The 12,500-nt window shown below is 41.3% G+C and overlaps 3 non-coding genes across 3 annotated transcripts; all 3 read right to left on the reverse strand.

Moving 5' to 3' along the window:
• Window positions 1–2,788: 2,788 nt before the first annotated feature.
• TRNAS-AGA (transfer RNA serine (anticodon AGA)) lies at window positions 2,789–2,870 on the reverse strand. Its single transcript has one exon. It is a non-coding gene; the product is annotated as a tRNA-Ser (tRNA).
• A 1,499-nt stretch (window positions 2,871–4,369) lies between these two features.
• On the reverse strand, window positions 4,370–4,441 carry TRNAH-GUG (transfer RNA histidin (anticodon GUG)). The gene has a single exon. It is a non-coding gene; the product is annotated as a tRNA-His (tRNA).
• Window positions 4,442–8,672: 4,231 nt separating this feature from the next.
• TRNAS-AGA (transfer RNA serine (anticodon AGA)) lies at window positions 8,673–8,754 on the reverse strand. The gene has a single exon. It is a non-coding gene; the product is annotated as a tRNA-Ser (tRNA).
• Window positions 8,755–12,500: the final 3,746 nt, after the last annotated feature.

A 12,500-nucleotide genomic window follows, 5' to 3' on the forward strand; every position in this document is an offset into this window, starting at 1 on the left:
GCAATGCACTTTTTAAAAATAAGGTTTTTTTCAGCAGGCACATTCTCTCCTAAAAACAAAAATTGCATGCGTATATCTCTAGTTTGGAATACCATAGGCTTGCATGCATACTCTCATGGGTCACTCAAGTTTTTTGGACCCTATTGCACTCTGTTTTCGTGCTGCTTTTAATATATGTCCCATATTAAAGAAGTCTACCATCTTTGAGTATTTGAGGCTCCTTTGTAAGTGCTTTATATTTTTTCCTTGAAGAGCTATATAATAAAGGGGTCCGGGAAGGATTGCATTTATGGAAGATAAAAGAAGGCCCACTTGTCTCACCAAATGCTGTAGAGAAACCTGATGTTTTACTCATGTTATCCTTAGTTCGTTTTTCTTAGACCTTGCATTCTTAAGGTGGTCCCAACCCCACCTTATTGCTTTTCACCTCCGCATTTTGCTGTATCTTTTTGTTGGCCTTAGGACTCTGATCACTTTATCGCTACTAATCAGTGCTGAAGTGCACGTGCTTCTTCCCTAATCATGTGTATAATTGGAGTATACCTGACTGACAGATTTAATTTACTTGAAAGCCCCTTGTAAAGTGGTATACCATATACCCAGGGACTGATTGTGCCGCCCAAAGAAATAGCATTTCAAACCTGTCTCAAGCCTGCTACTGCAGTGCCTGTGCTGCAGTGTACTGCCACTTCGACTTGACATTTAAAACTACTTGCCAAGCCTTAAACTCCAATTTTATTACATATCAGTAACCCCTAAGGTAGGCCCTAGGTAGTCCTAGGGGCATCATGCTATGTAAGTAAAAGGTAAGACATGTACTGTGGTAGTTTGTATGTCCTAGTAGTATCAAACAGTCTATTACATTTTTCACTACTGTGAGGTCTGCCCCTCTCATAGGTTAGCATTGGGTATTCCCTTATACTTTTTGGGGGGTAATTCCATATCAGAGAGGAGAAGCTTTATTTATTTATTGATAAATCCTATCTACTGGTGAGGTTGGATTTAATCTTACTATTGTATAAATGCCATTTTTAGAGAGTGAGCATTTCTCTGCACTTACTGCTCTATTTGCATTGAAACCTGTCTTCGATTGACGTCTGGATTGGGCTGCGAGACAGCTACATATGTGCATTCCCTGTAGACAGCCACAACACAGGTCACTCAACTGCAACTGCATTCATCTGCATTCTGATTGGCCTGGGGGAGAGCTCCGCTCCCCTTACCGCAAATATGTTCAAGAACGATAATTTATGTCAGTAAGTACAGTATGCCTACATCTTATAATCATGTGTGTTTAAATAATTTGTTGTTAGATCGTTTAAATATTGAAAAGGATCTGTTTTTAATAGACATTTTACAAAAACAACTGGTACATTTGGGAATTCTGTAAAGGAAAAACCCAACTGCCGTGACATTGCCAACCACAATGCCGTGACTCGGATTCGAACCGAGGTTGCTGCGGCCACAACGCAGAGTACTAACCACTATACGATCAAGGTGAGCTACTTGGGCTCAATAACGTACAATGACATGAAGAAATTATAATTCGGAACACTCAGGGCTACTCCTGTGATAGGCTGAATGTGTTCATTGCTTCCTCATTCCTTATACAAAGGCTTTATCTCCTCAGTGGTTGATAGGCTGAAACCATTTCCTGGCCGCCTGCTTGTGAACTGGCAGGAGTCAAAGATCACACATACACTGGTGGGCCTGTGATGGGACACCAATGCAGAGAAACACACCTGGCGCAGATATTCTATTCTGTTTATTAGACCTGCATCTCCCCTGTACCTCCTCAAGCCATCTGTATGTGAAGCAAGAAAGAGTTAAGGAACGGTCCATCTACACTTTTATTGGGAGGATGCTGCCGTGAGCTCCTCCCAGCTAATCACACAAACAGCAGTAAAGCAAGATAACTACACAGTTAGGGGGGACTGCATGGTTAGGTTTTTGAGGAATTATTGAAACTGACCTCAGTGACCCATAATCAGAGCTGTGGCTAATGACTGCATGCCTAATTATGATGAAGCAAGCACCATGGCTCGTAGGGGCCCCACAACACACTTTTCTTAGCTCATTGAATTAAAGTATAAACTTCTGCCATGTGTGAGTGGTAAAGGCTTGTTAATTTTGTTGCTTTTCAAATTCACGTCTGACAACAAGACGAAGGAACATTGGGGCATCAGACGCTTTGGAAAGTAGCCACCAACCGCAGAGAAAGAGAGAAAGAGGGAAAAGACAGTATGAGGTGTGGAGAAAACAGCAGCAGGTACAAGGAGCTCAAATGAGATTAATGGCGCCTAAATAGAGCACGTAAAGGAACAGTTACAAATCTAAGAAAAGGGAAAGACAAGACTAGGAAAAAACACAGAAAGAGCTTGTAGATGAAATTCTCTTCCAGGAACAGCAGGTTAAGAGAAATTACACAGGGAGCAGTTAAGCTTGTAACACGGGGGAGAATAGAAAAGAAAATGCAGTTTTATGAAGTGTGTTTGCCTAATCCAGCTAGCACTTTTATTTTATTTCTCTATTTGCTTCTTTTATTGGTAAAGTAAGTTTCAAGTGCATGCACAGGTATGACCGAGAGAGCCAGGGTATAATAATTTGAAGGGTTTGCACCAGCGCTAATGAAGGACGAGAGTTATAGCAAAGATATGAAAGGGGGAGCGATAATAAATATGTGATATGGCAATAGTGACACCAAAATAAGCCACCTATTTATAAAACTGACATGGAAGAAATACTAAAGGTTAACTTCTGAAATTGTAGCCGATGTTAAAAAGATTCTCGTTGTCGGCAGCATTCGAACCTGCGCGGGGAGACCCCAATGGATTTCTAGTCCATCGCCTTAACCACTCGGCCACAACAACTGACTGCAAGGTGTGTGCACATAATCTGTATGCAAGTTTTCAAGGTGTCCCACAGCAAATTCCTGATATTCTGCAATGCACTTTTTAAAAATAAGGTTTTTTTCAGCAGGCACATTCTCTCCTAAAAACAAAAATTGCATGCGTATATCTCTAGTTTGGAATACCATAGGCTTGCATGCATACTCTCATGGGTCACTCAAGTTTTTTGGACCCTATTGCACTCTGTTTTCGTGCTGCTCTTAGTATATGTCCCATATTAAAGAAGTCTACCATCTTTGAGTATTTGAGGCTCCTTTGTAAGTGCTTTATATTTTTTCCTTGAAGAGCTATATAATAAAGGGGTCCGGGAAGGATTGCATTTATGGAAGATAAAAGAAGGCCCACTTGTCTCACCAAATGCTGTAGAGAAACCTGATGTTTTACTCATGTTATCCTTAGTTCGTTTTTGTTAGACCTTGCATTCTTAAGGTGGTCCCAACCCCACCTTATTGCTTTTCACCTCCCCATTTTGCTGTATCTTTTTGTTGGCCTTAGGACTCTGATCACTTTATCGCTACTAATCAGTGCTGAAGTGCATGTGCTTCTTCCCTAATCATGTGTATAATTGGAGTATACCTGACTGACAGATTTAATTTACTTGAAAGCCCCTTGTAAAGTGGTATACCATATACCCAGGGACTGATTGTGCCGCCCAAAGAAATAGCATTTCAAACCTGTCTCAAGCCTGCTACTGCAGTGCCTGTGCTGCAGTGTACTGCCACTTCGACTTGGCATTTAAAACTACTTGCCAAGCCTTAAACTCCAATTTTATTACATATCAGTAACCCCTAATGTAGGCCCTAGGTAGTCCTAGGGGCATCATGCTATGTAAGTAAAAGGTAAGACATGTACTGTGGTAGTTTGTATGTCCTAGTAGTATCAAACAGTCTATTGCATTTTTCACTACTGTGAGGTCTGCCCCTCTCATAGGTTAGCATTGGGTATTCCCTTATACTTTATGGGGGGTAATTCCATATCAGAGAGGAGAAGCTTTATTTATTTATTGATAAATCCTATCTACTGGTGAGGTTGGATTTAATCTTACTATTGTATAAATGCCATTTTTAGAGAGTGAGCATTTCTCTGCACTTACTGCTCTATTTGCATTGAAACCTGTCTTCGATTGACGTTTGGATTGGGCTGCGAGACAGCTACATATGTGCATTCCCTGTAGACAGCCACAACACAGGTCACTCAACTGCAACTGCATTCATCTGCATTCTGATTGGCCTGGGGGAGAGCTCCGCTCCCCTTACCGCAAATATGTTCAAGAACGATAATTTATGTCAGTAAGTACAGTACACCTACATCTTATAATCATGTGTGTTTAAATAATTTGTTGTTAGATCGTTTAAATATTGAAAAGGATCTGTTTTTAATAGACATTTTACAAAAACAACTGGTACATTTGGGAATTCTGTTAAGGAAAAACCCCACTGCCGTGACATTGCCAACCACAATGCCGTGACTCGGATTCGAACCGAGGTTGCTGCGGCCACAACGCAGAGTACTAACCACTATACGATCACGGCGAGCTACTTGGGCTCAATAACGTACAGTGACATGAAGAAATTATAATTCGGAACACTCAGGGCTACTCCTGTGATAGGCTGAATGTGTTCATTGCTTCCTCATTCCTTATACAAAGGCTTTATCTCCTCAGTGGTTGATAGGCTGAAACCGTTTCCTGGCCGCCTGCTTGTGAACTGGCAGGAGTCAAAGATCACACATACACTGGTGGGCCTGTGATGGGAAACCAATGCAGATAAACACACCTGGCGCAGATATTCTATTCTGTTCATTAGACCTGCATCTCCCCTGTACCTCCTCAAGCCATCTGTATTTGAAGCAAGAAAGAGTTAAGGAACGGTCCATCTACACTTTTATTGGGAGGATGCTGCCGTGAGCTCCTCCCAGCTAATCACACAAACAGCAGTAAAGCAAGATAACTACACAGTTAGGGGGGACTGCATGGTTAGGTTTTTGAGGAATTATTGAAACTGACCTCAGTGACCCATAATCAGAGCTGTGGCTAATGACTGCATGCCTAATTATGATGAAGCAAGCACCATGGCTCGTAGGGGCCCCACAACACACTTTTCTTAGCTCATTGAATTAAAGTATAAACTTCTGCCATGTGTGAGTGGTAAAGGCTTGTTAATTTTGTTGCTTTTCAAATTCACGTCTGACAACAAGACGAAGGAACATTGGGGCATCAGACGCTTTGGAAAGTAGCCACCAACCGCAGAGAAAGAGAGAAAGAGGGAAAAGATAGTATGAGGTGTGGAGAAAACAGCAGCAGGTACAAGGAGCTCAAATGAGATTAATGGCGCCTAAATAGAGCACGTAAAGGAACAGTTACAAATCTAAGAAAAGGGAAAGAAAAGACTAGGAAAAAACACAGAAAGAGCTTGTAGATGAAATTCTCTTCCAGGAACAGCAGGTTAAGAGAAATTACACAGGGAGCAGTTAAGCTTGTAACACGGGGGAGAATAGAAAAGAAAATGCAGTTTTATGAAGTGTGTTTGCCTAATCCAGCTAGCACTTTTATTTTATTTCTCTATTTGCTTCTTTTATTGGTAAAGTAAGTTTCACGTGCATGCACAGGTATGACCGAGAGAGCCAGCGTATAATAATTTGAAGCGTTTGCACCAGCGCTAATGAAGGACGAGAGTTATAGCAAAGATATGAAAGGGGGAGCGATAATAAATATGTGATATGGCAATAGTGACACCAAAATAAGCCACCTATTTATAAAACTGACATGGAAGAAATACTAAAGGTTAACTTCTGAAATTGTAGCCGATGTTAAAAAGATTCTCGTTGTCAGCAGGATTCGTACCTGCGTGGGGAGACCCCAATGGATTTCTAGTCCATCGCCTTAACCACTCGGCCACAACAACTGACTGCAAGGTGTGTGCACATAATCTGTATGCAAGTTTTCAAGGTGTCCCACAGCAAATTCCTGATATTCTGCAATGCACTTTTTAAAAATAAGGTTTTTTTCAGCAGGCACATTCTCTCCTAAAAACAATAAATTGCATGCGTATATCTCTAGTTTGGAATACCATAGGCTTGCATGCATACTCTCATGGGTCACTCAAGTTTTTTGGACCCTATTGCACTCTGTTTTCGTGCTGCTTTTAGTATATGTCCCATATTAAAGAAGTCTACCATCTTTGAGTATTGAGGCTCCTTTGTAAGTGCTTTATATTTTTTCCTTGAAGAGCTATATAATAAAGGGGTCCGGGAAAGATTGCATTTATGGAAGATAAAAGAAGGCCCACTTGTCTCACCAAATGCTGTAGAGAAACCTGATGTTTTACTCATGTTATCCTTAGTTCGTTTTTGTTAGACCTTGCATTCTTAAGGTGGTCCCAACCCCACCTTATTGCTTTTCACCTCCGCATTTTGCTGTATCTTTTTGTTGGCCTTAGGACTCTGATCCCTTTATCGCTACTAATCAGTGCTGAAGTGCACGTGCTTCTTCCCTAATCATGTGTATAATTGGAGTATACCTGACTGACAGATTTAATTTACTTGAAAGCCCCTTGTAAAGTGGTATACCATATACCCAGGGACTGATTGTGCCGCCCAAAGAAATAGCATTTCAAACCTTTCTCAAGCCTGCTACTACAGTGCCTGTGCTGCAGTGTACTGCCACTTCGACTTGGCATTTAAAACTACTTGCCAAGCCTTAAACTCCAATTTTATTACATATCAGTAACCCCTAAGGTAGGCCCTAGGTAGTCCTAGGGGCATCATGCTATGTAAGTAAAAGGTAAGACATGTACTGTGGTAGTTTGTATGTCCTAGTAGTATCAAACAGTCTATTACAAATTTCACTACTGTGAGGTCTGCCCCTCTCATAGGTTAGCATTGGGTATTCCCTTATACTTTTTGGGGGGTAATTCCATATCAGAGAGGAGAAGCTTTATTTATTTATTGATAAATCCTATCTACTGGTGAGGTTGGATTTAATCTTACTATTGTATAAATGCCATTTTTAGAGAGTGAGCATTTCTCTGCACTTACTGCTCTATTTGCATTGAAACCTGTCTTCGATTGACGTCTGGATTGGGCTGCGAGACAGCTACATATGTGCATTCCCTATAGACAGCCACAACACAGGTCACTCAACTGCAACTGCATTCATCTGCATTCTGATTGGCCTGGGGGAGAGCTCCGCTCCCCTTACCGCAAATATGTTCAAGAACGATAATTTATGTCAGTAAGTACAGTATGCCTACATCTTATAATCATGTGTGTTTAAATAATTTGTTGTTAGATCGTTTAAATATTGAAAAGGATCTGTTTTTAATAGACATTTTACAAAAACAACTGGTACATTTGGGAATTCTGTAAAGGAAAAACCCAACTGCCGTGACATTGCCAACCACAATGCTGTGACTCGGATTCGAACCGAGGTTGCTGCGGCCACAACGCAGAGTACTAACCACTATACGATCAAGGTGAGCTACTTGGGCTCAATAACGTACAATGACATGAAGAAATTATAATTCGGAACACTCAGGGCTACTCCTGTGATAGGCTGAATGTGTTCATTGCTTCCTCATTCCTTATACAAAGGCTTTATCTCCTCAGTGGTTGATAGGCTGAAACCGTTTCCTGGCCGCCTGCTTGTGAACTGGCAGGAGTCAAAGATCACACATACACTGGTGGGCCTGTGATGGGACACCAATGCAGAGAAACACACCTGGCGCAGATATTCTATTCTGTTTATTAGACCTGCATCTCCCCTGTACCTCCTCAAGCCATCTGTATGTGAAGCAAGAAAGAGTTAAGGAACGGTCCATCTACACTTTTATTGGGAGGATGCTGCCGTGAGCTCCTCCCAGCTAATCACACAAACAGCAGTAAAGCAAGATAACTACACAGTTAGGGGGGACTGCATGGTTAGGTTTTTGAGGAATTATTGAAACTGACCTCAGTGACCCATAATCAGAGCTGTGGCTAATGACTGCATGCCTAATTATGATGAAGCAAGCACCATGGCTCGTAGGGGCCCCACAACACACTTTTCTTAGCTCATTGAATTAAAGTATAAACTTCTGCCATGTGTGAGTGGTAAAGGCTTGTTAATTTTGTTGCTTTTCAAATTCACGTCTGACAACAAGACGAAGGAACATTGGGGCATCAGACGCTTTGGAAAGTAGCCACCAACCGCAGAGAAAGAGAGAAAGAGGGAAAAGATAGAATGAGGTGTGGAGAAAACAGCAGCAGGTACAAGGAGCTCAAATGAGATTAATGGCGCCTAAATAGAGCACGTAAAGGAACAGTTACAAATCTAAGAAAAGGGAAAGAAAAGACTAGGAAAAAACACAGAAAGAGCTTGTAGATGAAATTCTCTTCCAGGAACAGCAGGTTAAGAGAAATTACACAGGGAGCAGTTAAGCTTGTAACACGGGGGAGAATAGAAAAGAAAATGCAGTTTTATGAAGTGTGTTTGCCTAATCCAGCTAGCACTTTTATTTTATTTCTCTATTTGCTTCTTTTATTGGTAAAGTAAGTTTCACGTGCATGCACAGGTATGACCGAGAGAGCCAGGGTATAATAATTTGAAGCGTTTGCACCAGCGCTAATGAAGGACGAGAGTTATAGCAAAGATATGAAAGGGGGAGCGATAATAAATATGTGATATGGCAATAGTGACACCAAAATAAGCCACCTATTTATAAAACTGACATGGAAGAAATACTAAAGGTTAACTTCTGAAATTGTAGCCGATGTTAAAAAGATTCTCGTTGTCGGCAGGATTCGAACCTGCGCGGGGAGACCCCAATGGATTTCTAGTCCATCGCCTTAACCACTCGGCCACAACAACTGACTGCAAGGTGTGTGCACATAATCTGTATGCAAGTTTTCAAGGTGCCCCACTGCAAATTCCTGATATTCTGCAATGCACTTTTAAAAAATAAGGTTTTTTTCAGCAGGCACATTCTCTCCTAAAAACAAAAATTGCATGCGTATATCTCTAGTTTGGAATACCATAGGCTTGCATGCATACTCTCATGGGTCACTCAAGTTTTTTGGACCCTATTGCACTCTGTTTTCGTGCTGCTTTTAGTATATGTCCCATATTAAAGAAGTCTACCATCTTTGAGTATTTGAGGCTCCTTTGTAAGTGCTCTATATTTTTTCCTTGAAGAGCTATATAATAAAGGGGTCCGGGAAAGATTGCATTTATGGAAGATAAAAGAAGGCCCACTTGTCTCACCAAATGCTGTAGAGAAACCTGATGTTTTACTCATGTTATCCTTAGTTCGTTTTTGTTAGACCTTGCATTCTTAAGGTGGTCCCAACCCCACCTTATTGCTTTTCACCTCCGCATTTTGCTGTATCTTTTTGTTGGCCTTAGGACTCTGATCCCTTTATCGCTACTAATCAGTGCTGAAGTGCACGTGCTTCTTCCCTAATCATGTGTATAATTGGAGTATACCTGACTGACAGATTTAATTTACTTGAAAGCCCCTTGTAAAGTGGTATACCATATACCCAGGGACTGATTGTGCCGCCCAAAGAAATAGCATTTCAAACCTGTCTCAAGCCTGCTACTGCAGTGCCTGTGCTGCAGTGTACTGCCACTTCGACTTGGCATTTAAAACTACTTGCCAAGCCTTAAACTCCAATTTTATTACATATCAGTAACCCCTAAGGTAGGCCCTAGGTAGTCCTAGGGGCATCATGCTATGTAAGTAAAAGGTAAGACATGTACTGTGGTAGTTTGTATGTCCTAGTAGTATCAAACAGTCTATTACAAATTTCACTACTGTGAGGTCTGCCCCTCTCATAGGTTAGCATTGGGTATTCCCTTATACTTTTTGGGGGGTAATTCCATATCAGAGAGGAGAAGCTTTATTTATTTATTGATAAATCCTATCTACTGGTGAGGTTGGATTTAATCTTACTATTGTATAAATGCCATTTTTAGAGAGTGAGCATTTCTCTGCACTTACTGCTCTATTTGCATTGAAACCTGTCTTCGATTGACGTCTGGATTGGGCTGCGAGACAGCTACATATGTGCATTCCCTATAGACAGCCACAACACAGGTCACTCAACTGCAACTGCATTCATCTGCATTCTGATTGGCCTGGGGGAGAGCTCCGCTCCCCTTACCGCAAATATGTTCAAGAACGATAATTTATGTCAGTAAGTACAGTATGCCTACATCTTATAATCATGTGTGTTTAAATAATTTGTTGTTAGATCGTTTAAATATTGAAAAGGATCTGTTTTTAATAGACATTTTACAAAAACAACTGGTACATTTGGGAATTCTGTAAAGGAAAAACCCAACTGCCGTGACATTGCCAACCACAATGCCGTGACTCGGATTCGAACCGAGGTTGCTGCGGCCACAACGCAGAGTACTAACCACTATACGATCAAGGTGAGCTACTTGGGCTCAATAACGTACAATGACATGAAGAAATTATAATTCGGAACACTCAGGGCTACTCCTGTGATAGGCTGAATGTGTTCATTGCTTCCTCATTCCTTATACAAAGGCTTTATCTCCTCAGTGGTTGATAGGCTGAAACCGTTTCCTGGCCGCCTGCTTGTGAACTGGCAGGAGTCAAAGATCACACATACACTGGTGGGCCTGTGATGGGACACCAATGCAGAGAAACACACCTGGCGCAGATATTCTATTCTGTTTATTAGACCTGCATCTCCCCTGTACCTCCTCAAGCCATCTGTATGTGAAGCAAGAAAGAGTTAAGGAACGGTCCATCTACACTTTTATTGGGAGGATGCTGCCGTGAACTCCTCCCAGCTAATCACACAAACAGCAGTAAAGCAAGATAACTACACAGTTAGGGGGGACTGCATGGTTAGGTTTTTGAGGAATTATTGAAACTGACCTCAGTGACCCATAATCAGAGCTGTGGCTAATGACTGCATGCCTAATTATGATGAAGCAAGCACCATGGCTCGTAGGGGCCCCACAACACACTTTTCTTAGCTCATTGAATTAAAGTATAAACTTCTGCCATGTGTGAGTGGTAAAGGCTTGTTAATTTTGTTGCTTTTCAAATTCACGTCTGACAACAAGACGAAGGAACATTGGGGCATCAGACGCTTTGGAAAGTAGCCACCAACCGCAGAGAAAGAGAGAAAGAGGGAAAAGATAGTATGAGGTGTGGAGAAAACAGCAGCAGGTACAAGGAGCTCAAATGAGATTAATGGCGCCTAAATAGAGCACGTAAAGGAACAGTTACAAATCTAAGAAAAGGGAAAGAAAAGACTAGGAAAAAACACAGAAAGAGCTTGTAGATGAAATTCTCTTCCAGGAACAGCAGGTTAAGAGAAATTACACAGGGAGCAGTTAAGCTTGTAACACGGGGGAGAATAGAAAAGAAAATGCAGTTTTATGAAGTGTGTTTGCCTAATCCAGCTAGCACTTTTATTTTATTTCTCTATTTGCTCCTTTTATTGGTAAAGTAAGTTTCACGTGCATGCACAGGTATGACCGAGAGAGCCAGGGTATAATAATTTGAAGCGTTTGCACCAGCGCTAATGAAGGACGAGAGTTATAGCAAAGATATGAAAGGGGGAGCGATAATAAATATGTGATATGGCAATAGTGACACCAAAATAAGCCACCTATTTATAAAACTGACATGGAAGAAATACTAAAGGTTAACTTCTGAAATTGTAGCCGATGTTAAAAAGATTCTCGTTGTCAGCAGGATTCGTACCTGCGCGGGGAGACCCCAATGGATTTCTAGTCCATCGCCTTAACCACTCGGCCACAACAACTGACTGCAAGGTGTGTGCACATAATCTGTATGCAAGTTTTCAAGGTGTCCCACAGCAAATTCCTGATATTCTGCAATGCACTTTTTAAAAATAAGGTTTTTTTCAGCAGGCACATTCTGTCCTAAAAACAAAAATTGCATGCGTATATCTCTAGTTTGGAATACCATAGGCTTGCATGCATACTCTCATGGGTCACTCAAGTTTTTTGGACCCTATTGCACTCTGTTTTCGTGCTGCTTTTAGTATATGTCCCATATTAAAGAAGTCTACCATCTTTGAGTATTGAGGCTCCTTTGTAAGTGCTTTATATTTTTTCCTTGAAGAGCTATATAATAAAGGGGTCCGGGAAAGATTGCATTTATGGAAGATAAAAGAAGGCCCACTTGTCTCACCAAATGCTGTAGAGAAACCTGATGTTTTACTCATGTTATCCTTAGTTCGTTTTTGTTAGACCTTGCATTCTTAAGGTGGTCCCAACCCCACCTTATTGCTTTTCACCTCCGCATTTTGCTGTATCTTTTTGTTGGCCTTAGGACTCTGATCCCTTTATCGCTACTAATCAGTGCTGAAGTGCACGTGCTTCTTCCCTAATCATGTGTATAATTGGAGTATACCTGACTGACAGATTTAATTTACTTGAAAGCCCCTTGTAAAGTGGTATACCATATACCCAGGGACTGATTGTGCCGCCCAAAGAAATAGCATTTCAAACCTGTCTCAAGCCTGGTACTGCAGTGCCTGTGCTGCAGTGTACTGCCACTTCGACTTGGCATTTAAAACTACTTGCCAAGCCTTAAAATCCAA

The sequence above is a fragment of the Lissotriton vulgaris genome, chromosome 1_1, assembly GCF_964263255.1.
Source record: "Lissotriton vulgaris chromosome 1_1, aLisVul1.2, whole genome shotgun sequence".
Classification (NCBI taxonomy): Eukaryota; Metazoa; Chordata; class Amphibia; order Caudata; family Salamandridae; genus Lissotriton; species Lissotriton vulgaris.